Source organism: Martes martes, assembly GCF_963455335.1.
Source record: "Martes martes genome assembly, chromosome: 15".
NCBI lineage: Eukaryota > Metazoa > Chordata > Mammalia > Carnivora > Mustelidae > Martes > Martes martes.
In genome coordinates this window covers 6465965-6483737 of record NC_137903.1, presented here as the reverse complement: position 1 = coordinate 6483737, position 17773 = coordinate 6465965, and the positions used below count along the sequence as shown (strand labels likewise).

At 45.9% G+C, this 17773-nt stretch overlaps 1 protein-coding gene across 3 annotated transcripts in view; it reads right to left on the bottom strand.

Moving 5' to 3' along the window:
* Nucleotides 1–17773, bottom strand: part of LOC308355608 (carboxyl-terminal PDZ ligand of neuronal nitric oxide synthase protein-like) — a 259956-nt gene that overhangs the window by 81916 nt on the left and 160267 nt on the right. The gene's annotated exons all lie outside the window — the stretch shown is intronic.

Sequence of the window (17773 nt, the reverse complement as noted above, 5' to 3'; positions counted from 1 at the left end):
AGCTAAAGTAAAAAAATAAAAATAAAAATAAATGGCACTACCACCAAGCACTAGTGAGGACGGAACACAACTGGGCCTCTTGTAGGCTGCTGATGGAAATGTCAAATAACACACCCATTCTGGAAAATGGCTGAGCAGTTTCTCCTAAAGTTACACATATGCTTACCATATGGCCAGTGATAGCTCAGCTAGGTATTTACCCAGAGAAAGAAAAACTTATGTTCCCACAAAAACTCGTACAGGAAACGCTAGCAGCTCTATTTATAATCACTAAAATTAGAAACAACCCAATATCCTTCCAGCAGGTAAATAAACTGTGGTACATCTATATAATGGAATATAATCAAAAGTCATAAGGAAAATATGCAGTTCAAGTGTGAGGTGTATCGTTACTTAAAAAAAAAAAATCACAGGTGGAAATGAAAACTGGTGCACCCATTCCAGAAAATGGTATGGAGTTTCCTCGAAAAGTTAAAAATAGAGCTACCCAGGCGCCTGGGTGGCTCAGTTGGTTGAACGACTGCCTTCGGCTCAGGTCATGATCCCGGACTTCTGGGATCAAGTCCCGCATCGGGCTCCCAGCTCCTTGGGGAGTCTGCTTCTCTCTCTGACCTTCTCCTCTCTCATGCTCTCTCTCACTCATTCTCTCTCAAATAAATAAATAAAATCTTAAAAAAAAATTTTTTTTAAATAGAGCTACCCTACAATCCCGCAATTGTGCTACTAAGTCTTTACCCAAAGAATAGAAAAATACTAATTCAAAGGGATACATGCACCCTGATACTTCCAGCAGCAGCACCCACAATAGCCAAGTCATGGAAGGAGCCCAAGTGTCCATTGGCAGATGAATGGATAAAGAAGACGTGGTGTGTGTACACAATGGAATATTACTCAGCTGTCAAAAAGAGTGAAATCTGGGATGCCTGGGTGGCTCAGTCAGTTAAGCCGCTGCCTTCGGCTCAGGTCATGATCCCAGGGTCCTGGGATTGAGTCCCGCGTTGGGGGGATCCTTGCTCAGTGGGGAGCCTGCTTCTCTCTCTGCCTCTGCCTGCCACTCTGCCTGCTTGTGCTTTCTCTCTCTTTGACAAATAAATCTTTAAAAAAAGACTGAAATCTTGCCATTTGCAACAACATGGATGGAGCCAAAGGGTATGATGCTGACTAAGTCAGTGAGAGAAAGACAAATACCATATGATTTCACTCATATGTGGAACTTAAGAAACAAAACAAACGAGCAAAGGGGTTGGGGGGGGAGGGGGAAAGAGAGGGAGAGAGAGACCAAGAAATAGCCTCTTCACTCTGGAGAACGCACTGCTGGTCACCAGAGGGGAGGTGAGTGGGGGTGGGGGGTGGGGGAACAGGTGATGGGGATGAAGGAGGCTCTTGTGAGGACCACCCGGAGGTGAAGCACTAAACAGCACACCTGAAACTAACACGACATTGTGTTTACTAATGGAAATTTACAAACTTAAAAAAAAAAAAAACAACCAAAAACGGTAAATTGGTTGGAAGGTTAAAAAAAACCCAACAAATGAAAATGAACTACTGATTCCCACAAAACCTGGAAGCATCTCAAAGACATTACGCTTTGAATGCAAAAGGCAGACTCAAAGGTTACATCCAGGTGTACAATCCAGTTATAGGACATTCTCAAGGCAAAACTGGTGACAGAGAACAGAGGGGTAGTTGCCAGGGGTTAGGGCTGGGGAGAGGTACAGCCACAAAGGGACACCACCACGGAGAAGGGGGGGACGGAGACAGTGCTGCACCCTGATTGTGGTCGTGGCCACTAGAGTCTAGAGGCTAAAATTCACAAAACTATACCATAAAATCAATTTTACCCTGTCAACTTTAAAAATAAATGAAATTTAAAAATTTTTAGTTTACATTTAAAATTTAAATTTTAAATTAATTTTAAAAATAAAGTGAAAACCGAAACACTCTCGGCTGGATAAAACATTAGGATCAGGGGATGCTCCGACATCCTCCTCTTCAGGGGGGTCCCCCCACTCCACACCTCCAGGGCGGGAACAGACTGTCAGGAGCGCTGCTCCCACAGCAGTGCAAATGACAGTGACGGTCCCAGACCCTCTCCCTTCCAGGTTAAGAGTGAGGGCTCCTGTGGTGCCCTACAGTGCAGGCCGGGAGAACCTCACACTGGCCGGACGAGATGGGGAAGACTTCCCAGCCCCAGGGATCCCTCCACGGCCGACCCATCCAGACACCTGCTGGATCACTGGGCTGGGGTGACAGACACCCTCAGGTCCCCCCACTGCTCTGCATCCAAGCCTTCTCCACTCTGTCTGGTACCCTGGCGCCTTTGGGAGCCCATTTCTGTGGCCCCAGGGTGGACACCCCTTCCCTTTGGGAGCTGTGATCAAGAGTGGATGTGTCTCTCCAGGCGCAGGCGCTCAGGGCCAAGTCCAACACTCCAACAGGCAGAAATCCTTTCTTGGCCTTTCCTAGGCGGGAGTCTGCCACCGGGCGACACCGAGCCCACCACCCTGTCGGCTCCTGAACACCAGCCTCGTCCCCAAATCCACACACCGGGGACCTGCTCTCAGAGCCACCCCCTTATCGCCGCCCCCCCCCACCCCCCGCTCTGCATCATTACTGCCCAGAGAGGTTCCTTCTAACCCATGTACGTGGGTCTTGTCCTCCAGCCTTCTGGAAGTCTCAGAGCACTTTCCCACGATCCCACCTCACCCTGGCCAGCGCTCTCCAACTTGGCCTCCTGTCTTTTCTGTTTCTCCCCCTAATTTCAGGGGTGTCCTGAAGATGATGCTGCAGGGTGAGGGAGGGCCCCCGAAATGTACCCCGCCATGATCCTAATCTTCTTGAAACACTATATATATAATAGGTTCTGACCAAAAATTTTCTAAAACAACAGACTGCCTAAACAAGAGATTCAAAACCCGCTCTTCAACGCTTTCAGCCAACGGACCCAAAGCGGCCAGTTTCTTCTACCAAACTGCTCCCTGACACATGTGACATCTAAGCTTGACTCTGCAGAGCCCTGGGCTTGGGACAGAGCCTCAGCGACCTCTTCAGGGCTGAGAAACCACACAGGCGGAAACGTGCGGCCCCCACCTGCAGCCTACAGCTCTCATGTTTAATACGCCGGCTTTCCACATAATATTCCGTTTGACAAATGAGGTCTTAACTTTTTTTTTAAGATTTTATTTATTTTAGAGAGCAAGCAAAAGCACCAGCCAGGAGTGGGCAGCGGGCCAAGGCCGGGGAAGAAGCAGTCTTCTCGCTGAGCGGGGAGCCTGACTGGGGCTTGATCCCAGGACCCTGGGATCATGACACCTCAAATTTTTCTTTTAAAAAATTAAGACCTTGGGGCACCTGGGAGGCTTAATCAGCTAAGCACCTGCCTTCAGTTTGGGTCATGATCTTGGGGTCCTGGGATCGAGCCCCACACCGGGCTCCCTGCTCAGCGGGGAGTCTGCTTCTCCCTACCTCTTTGCCCTTCCCTTCTGCTCATGCTCTCTCTCAAACTAAAAAAATAAAAATAAAAATTTGAAAGTCACCGCCCTACATGAAGTACTGTGTTGCAACCATTCAAACGCACTGTGGTTTATTCACTGTCTATTCTGAAGATAGCAGGGATTTTGGGGGTCTGCACCGCTACTTACGTAATTACTACCTTAAAACTCCCTCAGCCCCTTTATCTATCCAAAGTCTTCTCTTACCTTCTCCTTCCAATAGCACTTCCTACACTCCCACCCTGACTACCGGAACTTAAAGGAATTTCTTCCGTGCTGCTACGGCAATTAGCACTCGGGGGGCTGGTTTCCTAACTACGCTGAATACAAAACACGCTAACACTCTTTACTTGGAACGTGTCCTTTCTCATCTTCTCAACCGGACTCAGTTCTTTGAAGGCAGGTGCTCTCTAGGTTCAGCTTTATATCCAACGTGGTGTCTATTATAGGATTTTCAGCCAAATGGGAGGACTTGATCTGACAATGTACAGAGCACCCTAGGGCCACAGCATTGAGAATATGAGGGCCGGGGAGGAAGCAAGGAACGCTCCAGGGAGGCCAGCTGTCCCAGGGAGGTGAGAACATGTACAAGTCGCTCTCATACCAGGCTTGCACACGCCACCCACACCTACAGACAGACAGATCCCGGACAGGAAGAACGACGCCCGGGGGAGGCTCTTGGCTAGGTACCCTTTAATTCTGGAGAAAGACAGTCTTCTCAATACATCCAAGTTCTCCTTCCATTTATTTTTCCTTTTTCAATATGTAGTTATTCTGATGGCTATCGAAAGGAAAAGTCAAAGCACCATTACATCTGAGAACGCAGGTTCCTGCCCTCAGACTCTGAGCACAATGCTTTGAAAAGTTACTTGAGTTCAGGAAACACTATTTGACCTACTTCTCAGTTCCTAAGAGCTTAACAGCTTATAGGAAATCAGGCTACTGACTGGACCACAGGTAAATTGCATACTTTCCTACATTAAAAAAAAAAAAAACCTGAAAAAGGAGAAAGAACAGTAGCCATGGAGCCTCATAGAAAATTAGCTCTAATGGTCACTCTGTTCATAGCAATCACCACATTGTGAGTCCAAATCAAAGGCTCTTCTATGACTAAGCTCCAAAATAATATGTCATCTTAACAATTTATTGACTTGGAATAATTGTGCCAAAAAAGAGAACTATTTTTCTCCAGGCTAAAATGAGCCAAGTTGCTTTTATTTCTTCCCATCTCTTTTTTGATCAGGGTGATACTCAGAAGTAACCAATTACATTCAGATCACTGCTCAAAAATGAACATATTTTTTAAAAACTCAAATGTATTTATCCATTCCACTTCCTGAAATATCAGCCATGATCTCTTTCTTAAAATGTTTCAAATTACTCTCAAAAAGGTGTACAAAAGGTCCCTCCTTTCATATCTCTGTATCTTTCCATTCCCCCCAGCCACTACAAAGATAAAAGGAAATCCAATTTTAAAACAGGAACATTATATTTGATACTGAATAATTAAGATAACCAAGGGTCTCTAAAGGGGTATTTTACCATAAGAAATTTGCTGCAAGGTGATAGGCTGTTCCTGAATTCAACGGGCTTGAAGGACAGAGTGGGAGTCCTCCCTCGTGACAGACTGTGGCATCTTCCAATGGGGAGAGGGACAGCCCTCTGGCATGGCTGCATTTGGACTCGAACTTGATCCTGGAGGTGCCTTGGTTTGCCTGGGTTTGCCTGGGGCACTCAGTAGGTCCTTTCAATGTGGAAACTTCAATGAATTTGGAAATTTTTCTTGTGTTGCTTCTTTGACAATTTCCTATTTATTGTTTCTCTTTCAGAACTCATCAGATGTTGACCTTCCTAGAGAGAAGCAAACCTGAGAATCAGTCTTTTCTCTCTAATTTTTGGCTTTCTTTTTCCTGCGAATTTTCAACCTTTCTACTTTTGATTGTCATTTTTAATTTTGGAGTGTTCTCTGATGATTTCTCTTTCATAGCCTCCTGTTCTTAGTTTAGGAAGTAGTGTCTTAATTTTCTAGGGGCTTGGGGGGTGGTTTTTTCAGGTTTCTTTCTCATCTCTGCTGTGTCTGTTTTCCTCAGCTTCCTCCTTCCCTTTATTTTGGTACCTATTACATCGGACAGTTTCCTCGAACATCTCAGGATTTGGGGCCGCCTGTCCTCATTTCAGGAGGAGGAAGTCAAAAGCTGACTGGAAATGCTCTGTGTGGGGGTGGGGCTGGTCGCCAGGAAGGCCCCACTGCCCAGGGAGCCTTGCTGCAGAGTGATGAGGATGCAAAGTGACCTTCTAGCTGCAGAAACCCAATGTCAAGGCCTAAAGATGTTTTCTCTGGGACCTTCAGTTTCTCCAGAGAGAAATCTCACCATCAATATTCCAGAAACAGCAGGGAGAGCTCTAGAGCCCCATTGGTTAAGTAAGAAGACTGCTACTTCGAACATTTTTATTACAATTTTTACTTTTTGAGAGAGCGCGTGTGTGCATCTTATAGAGGGGGAGGGGCAGAGGCAGAGAAAGAGAGAGAATGCCAAGCAGACTTCCTGCTGAGGCACAGAGCCTGATGGGGGTCTCGATCTCAGGACCCTGAGACGATGACCTGAGCCGAAATCAGGAGTCAGACGCTCCACCCACTGAGCCACCCAGGCGCCCCTAACTCATGAACTTTTTAAAAACTGGGGTTCCTTCCCCCGCTTTTGCAACAGCTGGTACCTCCGTGTCTCGAGTCTGTCCAGGGATTTCCCACATCAGTCAATTCACCTGTCACCCGAAGTTGCCTCTGTTCGATTAAGGCCATCAACACATGCACGCATTCCAACTTCTAAAAAGTCACTGAAATCCTTTTACTGACTCTTTCCTCTCCTGTTCTTTGCCTTAACGGTTATCCCAGGGAGGCTTCAGGAAAAAGGGAGAGATCAATACACACAGCCAATCCACCAGGTTTCAGGACCGTTCCCTAAGCCTGAGAAAATTCTATAGGATTCTTTGAACCGATTTTAGTGATGCTAAAACGAACAGAAGCGGCCGCTCCTCTCCTGGAATACGAGTCTGGAAGTGCCGTTATATTAAACAGCACAGGGAGAAGCTCTTTGACCGATGTGCTAGCTTTCCCACCTACTGCAGGCCGGCCACACGTACTTCTCTGCATTGGGCTGTGTTAAAAAAAAAAAAAAAAACCCTGTAATGATTCATTGCATTGTCCTGATGATCTGTTTGTATTTGACCCCTGCCACAGGTGTCAGACAAGAACCAGACAGACCACCTCCACCACACTGTGCTACCGAAGAGAGCAGCTCTCGTGCCCAGGCCTGGTACCCTAACGTCAGGACACCACTCCCTTCAGAAACCGTGAGGGGGATTTGAGCCTTCCACGCACCTTCTTAAGAAGCCACGTCCCCACCAACCTGACTACGGAAGGGCAGTCGGGACACTGTGGCTTAACATCCCATGGCCCACTGCTGCAATGTGTGCATCTTCCTCTTGGAAGAAAGGGATGGAGATCAGAATTACAAGCCTGCTGGTGAAATGTGGCAACAATGGATACCTTCTTCTACCACGATTAGTTAGAAACCCAGCATTCAACGGAAGGCAGTGCAGAGTTATTCCACAATGTGAAGACAGACCCTCCGGCCAAGGACTTCAACGACAAAAGGAACCGTATGCTTGAGACTCAGGAGTGATGAAGGGCCAAGAACCAGAAGACAAAGGCTTCACTGACAGCAGTGAAATTAAAACGTCATCTTTGTACAGCCCTATGAGAGCACTGGTAAAGGTTAATTATCCTCGGGTGTCCATATCAGCAGAAAGATTAGAAGGGAATTTAAAAGGGAGTAATTGGGTTGCCTGGGTGGCTCAGTTGGTTAAGCAGCTGCCTTCGGCTCAGGTCATGATCCCAGGGTCCTAGGATCAAGTCCCGCATGGGACTCCTTGCTCCGCAGGGAGGCTGCTTCTCCCTCTGCCTGCTCTCCCCGCCACAACCCTTGCTTGTGCTCTCTCGCGCGCTCTCTCTGACAAACACATAAGATCATTAAAAAATAAATAAATAAAAGGGAGTAATCTTCTTAGCAGGCGATTCATGGTTATGGCACCTTCCTGGGAAGCACCAAAACTCGTGTGGCATTTCCATACCCATCCCACCAGCTTGCTGACATCCTATTCCTGGCATCTCTCTTCCACTGTGAACTCTTTGCTTGCTTGATACTTTGCTTCCTGAATAAAAATGGAGAAGTAATTGGACTCAAGACCTAGTTTAGCAATAAAAGGGACAAGGTCTACAGCTGGATTGGATATTGACCAGAATGAGCCAGGAACCCAGACGGAGGTTGCTAATAATTGGGCAACTGGATACATGGTGGTGCCAGTCCCTGGACAGGATAACTGGAGTAGAACAGACTCATGGGGGGAGGGCTGGATTCTGGACAGGACAATTCTGAGGTGTCTTTAAGAAATGCAAGAGGAGAGGTCAAGTAGGCAGCAGAGAAAATGATCAAACTTTGCAGTCAGGGAAGAAGTCTAAGCCCGATATATAAATTCTGGATTGCCTGTGTATAGTTATGAATGTAAGGAGATTACCCAAGGGGAAAGTAAAGAGTGAAAGAACTCCGAACTTTACAGACTAGAATAGGAGGGTCTACTTCTCTACGAAACCATTGGAAAACGCCACTTTGTAGACCAAAATGGTGGACTACCAGCAATTTCTATATGGTCCAATCCAATAGGAAGAATAACCAGAGCACGTGAGATCGGGAGAGTAGGATGTATTCTGCAAGCCAAAAAATTAAAAAGAGATGATGATGGTCAGTGGCAACAATATTCCTGAGAAATTTCGGAGGAAGACTAAAAACATCCAGTCACATTTGGAGAGAGTGATCACCAGTTCTTTTGATAGGACTTACTCTCGCAGAAAGACTGGGGCTGAAAGTCCTTTTAAGATGTGAGAGCGCTGAGAAATTTGGGGTATGGGTAGCAAGTGAGCCATTCTTCTCAAGATCAAACAAGATAATATATCTAAAGAGATTAGAAGGGTGCCTGGCTCATTTAAAGGACTTGATAAATGGGTTAAGTGATTAAGTGGTTTTGTTTTCAACATGACTAGTAAGATTACTGGTCCCTCTAAACCTCCCACGGCACTTTAAACAAAGCTTTGTACTTAGCTGGTACTCAATAAATATTTTGGATGTGATCACTGTTAAGCAGGAACAAAGGGATGCTAAATCATTCTATTCTACATAATTTGCAATTAAAAGTAGCTATAAATTCTTGGTGAACCAGATGCCCTATTTTCCCTTCGTAAAAATATAAGCTAATCTAAATAGGATTCTGTATTCTTCATTCCTTTATGCTATGAATTAACGAAATCTTCATTAGAATATCACTAGATTATTACCTGATGAAACTACTCCCCTACAAAGACACACACACACACACAAAGGAAATTTGGCCTAAAAGGGAAACTGGTTATATTTTGTGACATGATTCAAGGTTGTGAGATTGAATGAGGATGCCACTGAGCGTCTCCAGCATCTGAAAATGAAGCTGATCTTGGGATCAGGAGCTGCTCTTTGCTGTGATCAATGTGAAAGAATGTGAGCTTCTGGAATATTCCAGAAAATACACCAGCCACAGGTTAGGTGTTCCTTTGGTTTATTATTCATAGTAATCAACGCTTCTCCTATCCACAGGTGTAAATTTGCAGCTTGAAGGATCCCATATCTAGCCACCATGTAGAGTGAAAGGTAAAGGAACTGCAGAACACCAAGACAGGCGTGGGCTCCTGTATGGTCTTCATTCACTTCCCGCTCAGGCAAACCCAGGGTGATTTACACTTTCGGCATTACCTGGAACCGTCTTTGCCCAGCTACCGCTTTCTCTAGCAGGCAGGCCTCCTCTTCCACACACCCTCTCTCTGCCAAATACACATACATTCTTTCTAGAAGTCCCAACCATTCCGGCTCCCCCAAAATAAGAGTTGTTCCTTCATCTGAATTCCTAGCACTGTTTGTCCATAATTCAATTTCAGCGTCTAACACACTAGGTTGTAATTATGTGTTCTACGGTCTTTCCCCAGCTCTACCTTCCAGGGGGACAATGAAGCCAGCAAAGCTGAGATCTGGGACACACCGGGCTTACTCCATCCTAAACACCTGGCACATAACCGATAACAAACGGTTGTCGGATGGATGGTATTTTTCTAACCAATTCAGTAACCTGATTTAATGCATCAGACGAGAAGGGAAACAAGCCAGGGGTGGTAGCTTTTTTCTCCCTGTGGCTGCTAGAACAAATTGCCACAAATTTAGAGGTTTAAAAATGCCAGATTTAAGCTCTTACAAATCTGGATGCCAGAAGTCTAAAATGACTCTGCAGAGCTGCATTCCTTCCGGAAAAATCAGTTTTATCCACTTTTTCGCCTCCTAGAGGCTGCCTGCAGTCCTTGGCTTGGGGTCTCTTCATAAACCAGCAAGGGCAGCGCCTTTGGAACCTCTGGCTCTCCTGCCCACCTCTCATAAGGACCTCTGTGATGATTCTGGGCCCCCCTGATAATCCAGGGCAAGCTCCCATCTGGAGATCCCTAGCTGATCCCATTGGCAAAATGCCTTTTGCAGCATGAAGTGACACCTGGCTGGGGTATCTTTGAGGGGCTGTTATTCAGCTGAGCACAGACAGGTGCACGGACAGCGGCAAAAAGCTACTGCCAGTGACCTAAAAGCAAAGGACGAAACAGAAAAAGGTGGAAAGTCAGGGAAAACTCAACAACCAACCAACGAAGCTACCTGTGTCCTCTGAAGTGGGCATAAATTAGCTCTGTGATCCCTCGAGGACCTCTGGGTGGAGGACAGCGACTTCTTTGTCTCGGGGTCCAATATCACCAGCAATTCAAAATAAAGACTTGGAGTCATGAGAAAAAAAGTTCATTTCATTCTGTAAGGCTTAAGAAAAAGCATGCGGGACCATGAAAGTATCTCAATTAAATGATCCTGAATTTTGAAAGGTAAGACTCAGAGGGGGAACCTTGAGTTCCCTGAAAATTTTACTTATATGGAAAATCTTCCCTGATGCCAAAGGAGATTTATGTTTTGTTACGGACTTAATGGTTGGGTCCCTCCAAAATTCCTATGTTGAAATCCTGCCTCTTCTTGGGATGGTATTAGGATGTGAGGCTTGGGGGGGTTGATGAGGTCATAAGGGTGAAATCCTCAAGAACTGGATGAGTGTCCTTTTTTTAAAAAGACCTCAGAGAGCTCCCCTGCCCTCTCTGCCAGGAAAGGAAACAATGAGAAAATGGTTGTTTGCAACCCGGGAAAGGGCTCTCACCAAACCTGGCCGTGCAGTGCTTGGATCATAGACTTCCAGCATTCGCAACTGGGAGAAAGAGATTTCTGGGGTTGAAAAGCCACCCCCCATCTCTGGTGTTGTTACGGCAGTCCAAACGGACTTAGACAATGTTTACCAGGGAACTGTATTTCCGTCCAGCATAACTGCACTTACATACCCAAATAAATGTTAACTCTCCAAGCAGGCACCCTGGGAGCACAGTATATTTCAACAAATAATTCCCGCCTGGAACTCTGAGGAAATCTCACTTTAAGAAGTTACTTTAGAACGAATATATAAACCACATCATCATCAGCCTCATCATTTCATTAACATATCTCACGTTTCAACTGGAATTAGCAATAAGTGGAGTTATTAAGATAGGCAACCAACGATTAGACTTGGCTCCACATGACTTCTGGACATTAAAAAAAATCAAATATCATTTATCCTGATAATAGTCAAAAGAGTAAGCCACAAGATCTGGATATAGCTCTAAAATAGGAAAGTCAAGGGGCGCCTGGGTGGCTCAGTGGGTTAAAGCCTCTGCCTTAGGCTCAGGTCATGATCCCAGGGTCCTGGGATCGAGCCCCACATAGGGATCTCTGCTCAGCGGGGAGCCTGCTTCCCTTCCTCTCTCTGCCTGCCTCTCTACCTACTTGTGATCTCTGTCTGTCAAATGAATAAATGAATAAAATCTTTAAAAAAAAATAGGAAAGTCAAAATAAATAAGTAAATAAAAGTGGGAGTTATCACTGAATGAAGAGGTTAACCTTTCCAGACCACCTCTTTGAACAGGACCACACTCTGTGGATGTGTAAGTTATGGTATGGTTGGCTGCTTAACAGGACTCTGGCTCTGATCAATTAGTCACCACTTGTCTCTATTATTCACTGCATGTCACATGGAAAGAACACTTAAATGCATGTAAGTGAAACTCCACGTCTGGTCTGTATTGATGCCTGTATCGCACATGCATTACAAACTCCTATTCGTATTAATGCTGACATTGCAAGTCTTTCGTATCTGGATGCCAAACCTTGGAGACGTAGATCTTTCCCCCCTTTCCTTCCATGGATGGTGGGGACTTGATTTCATAGGTTTCAAGTTCCCACCCTACAGACCTGGGAATCCAGATGATCTACAGTCAACTGTGAAGGATTTATTTCACAATCAAATACACATGGCTTCACAAACACACACTCACTCCATATGGGCTGTCCAGAACGGCTACACAAATGTACTTTCCTCCCAGCCATATATTTTGCAAGCTGCTGACAACAGAGCCCCATTAGCAACTTCATAGGTAAAGCTGGGCTCTATCACTGGCCTTGATATATGGCACTCTTGGTGGTCACTCAGCCCCATTCATACCCATGACATCACTGTTTCCATAGAAACAACATCACTACATTTTCAAATGGGGGAACAATGACACGGGATTCTGAAAGAAAACAAAACCCGAACAATACAATTGGAATATGTGAGCTATTAGTCAGCATGCTTTTTAAAGGGTGTCTTAGTTTCTCTGGAGGAAAAAAAAAAAAAAGCCCACACAATCACAAAATACAAATTTTAAAAATTACAAATAAATGGAGAAGAAATGCAAGTAGGATAAACAACTGGCAAATTTCTTTGGAAAGATAATCCACTTTACCTTGTCAAGTTAGATTTAAGAAATTTAACTTTTCTTAAAATAAGCCCTGCAACCCCATAATGCAGGCATATTCATGCTTGAATGCTTTTAAAAACATTTTAAAGTTTTCTCGTGCTTTTTGACTTAATGTGGTATCCTGAGTTAATAATAATTGAAGGTAAATTTTAATAACTTTTTTGGCAGTTCCACTAAGAAAAATAATTCACCTGTAGTCAAATTCCACAAAAAAAAAAATATATATATATGTGTGTGTGTGTATGTATATATATATATATATATATATATATATATATATATATATGAAGCAAGCCACAATCATGTGAACACTGAACAATGAAACTGTATTTATGAAACCGGACACAAAGGCAAAGTCAAACCACTACACAAAATTTGAACAGAACCTTTTCAAAAGCAATCTCAAAAATGAAAAATTCATGGAGAGGAAAATCAGGCACTAGTACCATCCTCTGATTCTTTATATAAACATAAGAGACTTCCTCGGTATTGCTAGAAACGGCCCGCTGGGTTTAGGGAGAGAAACCAGCATTCTTTTGAGGGTCTATAATTAATAGTCTGACTTACAACTCCAGAAACATCTTAGGAATGCCTTTCTGGATGTGGGACAGTCTTTTCAAAGACTGAAAATGTTGCCCAAATCAGTCACCCAAAAGCAATCTAACTCAGATGAGATGAAAAGTGCACAGGGTATATTCTCGGAGAGAGACCGTGTGTGTGCAAATACGGGAGCTCTCTAACCCCAGATAATGACGAGCATAACCAAACAACCCTACCAGAGGTCACAGGTTGTCTCTCGTCTCCCTGTGCAGGGAAGGATGGCGATGGCTGAGCAGTGGCAAGTACGAAAACCAGTTTCCAAGCCGAGGGGAAGGGTCTTAATAGACTCAACCATGCATCATCCTATGAACGCTGCCATGGACCCCCACCACAACACCTGCCAACCTGCGGCCATTCCTTCCTTACTGACCCATGTCAAACCCGCTAGGCTCATTAAGCACGTAAACCGCACTGTTTATGAGTGATCAACCCTACACAGACTCATTTACTCATCCTAGTGGTGGGCTTGTTTGGGACCACCCTCTCCCTCTATGACATTCCCAGGCAGGATGTGGCACAAAAAATCCCAATGGCACAGAGCCACCAGCACCACCTATCAGAACATGACCCATCCTGCAGTGGGTCAGACAGGCGTGATTGCCAAGATTTCCACCGTAGACCTTAAGGGCTTGGCCTAACAAACATCTAGAGCCAAGAGTTGAGCCCCATATGGGATATAAGACACAAGGAACTGCCGAAGACCACTCGGGTCCAACCAGGAGATGAACCCAGGTAGGAGAGATGTGAGGGACACACAGGTAGATTCTGTGGGAGAAAAAGCTCACAGGTAGGTTGGGAGGGTGGGAGCTGTACCAGTCCTGTTCTATTGGGTGCCCTCCACCTCACCCCATCACTACCTCCCACTCAGAGGCCTGTAGCTGATACAGGGGTCAGGAGTGACCATTCCACAAGCAAGGTGGATGAAACCTCACTAAGACCTGGCTCCACTGTCACAGGGCTCACAGACGAGGAAAGCTAGGTGTCCAATAATTCTAATTTAGGGTTACAAATGCTGTGGGATGAAGTGGAAGGGCAACGAGGGCTTTGCCAGGGAGACAAGGTACGAGGGGAAGAGGAGGGCTCTGGGAGACTGGGTGGCAAGAGCACACACAGATACCAACTCTTGGCGTTCAGGAAACACAAATGGCCCCGTGCATCTGGAGGAAGCGAGCTCAGGGATGTGGTCAGAAATGAGGCTCACCACTGAGCTAGGGGACAGTTCATGGTCCATTTTCTAAACAACCAAAACAAAGCAGGGCGCTGGTAGAGCATGCAATTCTTAACCTTGGCACTGTGAGTTCAAGCCCCACACTGGGGTATGGAGCTTACTTGAAAAACAAAACAAAGCAAAACAAAGCAATAAATCTGGTACATTTGATTAATGGAGGTACTTCAAGGGGAAATGTCCTCTCTGAAATTTGGATTAAAAAAAGAAACATCTATGGCCAGTAGAGGAAATCTGAAGAGAGAAATGGCTACATGAGGCCCAGCAGCCAGGGGCTGCCATCACCATGATCCACAGCACTAAGATGACCATCTAGGCCTCGGGTCCTACACAAGCTGATGACCACCTCCCCTCTGCGGCGGCCTCCACCCCACTCTCACTACAGGTGATGTTGCCTTTGACTGTTTTTATGTGTGTGCCAGATTTGAACCTGTGCTCTCACCGCCCAGGAGCTACCTCCCAGCAGCACTTACTCAATAACATTCCCATGTGAACATAGACCCACTGGCCTCCTCTGGCCTCGCCACGGGTCCTCATCCTGGCTTTTGGCAAGTTCTGCCCAGAGCTCCCTTTTTAAATGCTCCTCCAACCAGAAGGTTCTGTGGCATCTGTCATAGGCTCAAGGCCTGAATGTGGGAAACTACATGATAAGCTAAGTGTTTATCATCTTTGATGCCCCACTCCAACCCCTGCTGGGTCTCCACTTCCCACCGTTCCCCTCTAACACCCGAGCTTTCTGACCGACCCCTGGGAAAGGCCTGAACAAAAGTTAACTTCACCTAGAATTATCTGAAGCAAGGGGAGAACACCATAGAAATAGAAGGTGCTGGGGAAGTGTTAAATCATAGACAGGCCTGGAATCATTAAGAGCATCTAAAACAAGTGGTTTTCTAAATTCATGAGGAACTGTAGGTATTTGGCCCCAGCTGTTGGTGTCAAATAGCCGAAATCCCCAACTCAGACCCAATGCATGCAGAACTCTAAGACTCCATGAGAAATGACTTTTGCATCATCAACCACTCTGTTAAGATTTTATTTATTTTTTTGACTCTGAGATCCTGACCTGAGCTGAAGGCAGATGCTTAACCGACTGAGTCACCCAGGCACCCCAGCCACTCTAGGAGACAAGACACACTGTTACTCCATATAACAAGCCATACGTTGTGTGTGGCATGTGTGAAAAGAGGAAAAAAAGCAGAGAGGCAAAGGAGAAAGTGTGGTGCAGTAAGATGAGCGAAGCTGGTGCGATAAGATGGTTATTTACATGGTCCGGTCGGAAATGAAACAGGACATTAAACAATGTCCACGCCAGTGTATCTGTCTGGCCAACAACCGAAAATCCCAAGGACTCACAGGAGTTAGGAAATAATAAAGACTGGGGCACCTGGGTGGTGCAGTCGGTTAAGCATCCGAATCTTGATCTCGGCACAGGTCAAGATCTGAGGGCCGTGAGATCAAGCCCCGTGTTGGGCTCTGTGCTGGGTGTGGAGCATGCTTAGGGTTCTCTCTCTCTCCCTCTGCCCCTCCCCATCTCCCTTTAAAAAAAAAAAAAATTAAATACCCACCTACCTAGCTAAGCTACCTTTTGGAAGGGGAGCAAAATCCACTGGAAGATTAAGGTCTATCCAGAAGCCAAGGTCAGGGAAGAAGCTGCAAGGATGTTTGGTGACACATCAGAAGACAGAGGAGCCATACCAGCACCCCGACACTCCCCCAGGGTGGGACTTCGTGTATGGTGGATGCTGTTTTCCCAGTCTCATTTCTCTTCTGACTTACTAAATTCTTACTTACCTTATTCCAACCGTGAGAGTCAAGGCTCTTGCTCACCCAGAAAATAACCAATGGGCACAGGTTGGATTTCCATGTTTCTCTTGCACGTGAGACAATAGTCACGCATCAAGTTTACGACACTGCAGAGGTCACTCCCCAAAGGATCCATCTGACCTGTTCATCCTACAGCCACAATTACAGCTCTCACCTTGGCTCGACGGCTACCCTGGTCAGCACCTTCCACACAGCAATGGAAGGTCATGGAAAGAGAAAATCAGAAAATGTGGATAGCTCAGAGCCATTCATTATCTATCGCAAACGACTCACACCTGAAATCCCTCTCTTGGGCCAGCCACCGTGGTTTCTCAGCACGAAACAGGAAAAGGAGCTGAAGGAGAAGAGAGAACAGCTTGGGGAAGGGTCTGGGGTGCTGCCTTCAGTCCGGGCCAAGGCCAGCTGGAACAGGCAAGCACAGGAAAGATGCAGATCCCAGCTTCCTGAGGACGAGCCACTGTAATTAAACGAGGTGGAGGCGGAAAGTGGCCAATCTATAACTCAAACTCTGGGAGCCACCTCAAACACTAAAAGGCTCTTCAAGGTCATCTTGAGCCCTTCCCAGTTACTTGAGAACAGCCTGACGGATGCTAATTAACCCTCCGGATTCCGCAGCCCCAAGGGAGATGTAAATGTGTTTAACTGATGAGCAAGTTCAATCTGTACTATTCCTGGAGCTCAAACAGCTTTTTAAAGGGCCTTCTGAAGAAAGCTTCCTGACAGCATCAGGGACTGTCCTAACTTAAATGGACCACAGAGAGCCTCTCTGGAGAGGAAGCAGCAAGAGTGGAAAGAACATGGACTTGGAGAAAGATCTGGATCCAAATCCCGGATTGGGCATTGACCAGCTATGTGAGCTGGAGATCTACCTCAGTTTCTTTACCTGGACAAGGAGATTACCACCACCCACACCACAGACTGTGCTGGCAAAATGCCCCCACCCTATTCCCAGCTGACAGTGGGCTCTAGTTATAATCTGTAGTGTGCTGTACACTGTGGTTTGCTAGGAAGTACTGTAGTGGTTTGTAATTTAGAAGCCTCTAGCCTCACTTCCCTTCTCCTTTGTAACTACCCACCCATCCCAGCCTCTCAGGACATGCCAGCCGCTGCAGAAAACACATTCATGTAGGTTCCCTAGACCTCACATTCTAGACTCTAAAATGACCAACGTGGTTGCCTTGTCCTAGCCAGCAAGGTGGGGGCGGAGCCTCGCAGGGGAAGCTTCTCATGCTCCCTCACCTACCAGTCTCCCTGCTTGGCTGTTACTCATGTGCACTCATTTCCCCATCAGCCTCTGTCAGGGTTCTGAGCACCTTCAACTCTAACCTCATCCATGAATCTCAATAACAAGTTGCCTACCTTCCTCTTTCAAGGTCTGAAAAACAGCAAGGAGGCCGAGGGTGGTCTCCCTACACTAGGAAATGTTAATGAGAGGACCCCATCAGCTTAAACAGTCAGATGATTTTCAAAATTACAAACCCTTGTTAGTGTCAGTGTGGTGTGTGGTGGGGAGGGGCATGGTACCTTTCATCTTTGCCCATTCATACACATGGTGACATGTCATTCCCAGCCAGGGGCACCCTACTAAAGCCACTCTGGGTTACCAGAAATCCCAACCCTAGGAGGTCAAAAATATTCAAAATA